A 442-nucleotide genomic window follows, 5' to 3' on the forward strand; every position below is an offset into this window, starting at 1 on the left:
TATTTTATCTTATTTATTTTATTTTATTATATTTATTTTATTTTATTTATTTTATTTTATTTTATTATATTTATTTTATTTGTGTATTTTTACTTTTTCCAGTGTGCTCCTCGCCTGTCTTTGTTTATTTCCTTTTTATTTATTTTTATATGCATATATGTATACTAATAAATATTTTAAATTTATATAAATTTATATTTGTATATGTTTGTTTATATATTACTTTATGTTCGTATATGTATCCATATATATGAATATATATTGTATAATATAACTAAATAAAAAAATAAATAAAAATAAATAAAAATAAAATAACACAAATAAATATAAACCAACACAACTATAACAATAAATAAACAAAACTAAAATAATTATATATATATATATATATATATATATATATATAAACAAAAACACCCACAAACAAACATAAAATGAATAT

Source organism: Eimeria mitis, genomic scaffold (assembly GCF_000499745.2).
Source record: "Eimeria mitis Houghton genomic scaffold, Emh_scaff758, whole genome shotgun sequence".
In the NCBI taxonomy this organism is placed as follows: domain Eukaryota; phylum Apicomplexa; class Conoidasida; order Eucoccidiorida; family Eimeriidae; genus Eimeria; species Eimeria mitis.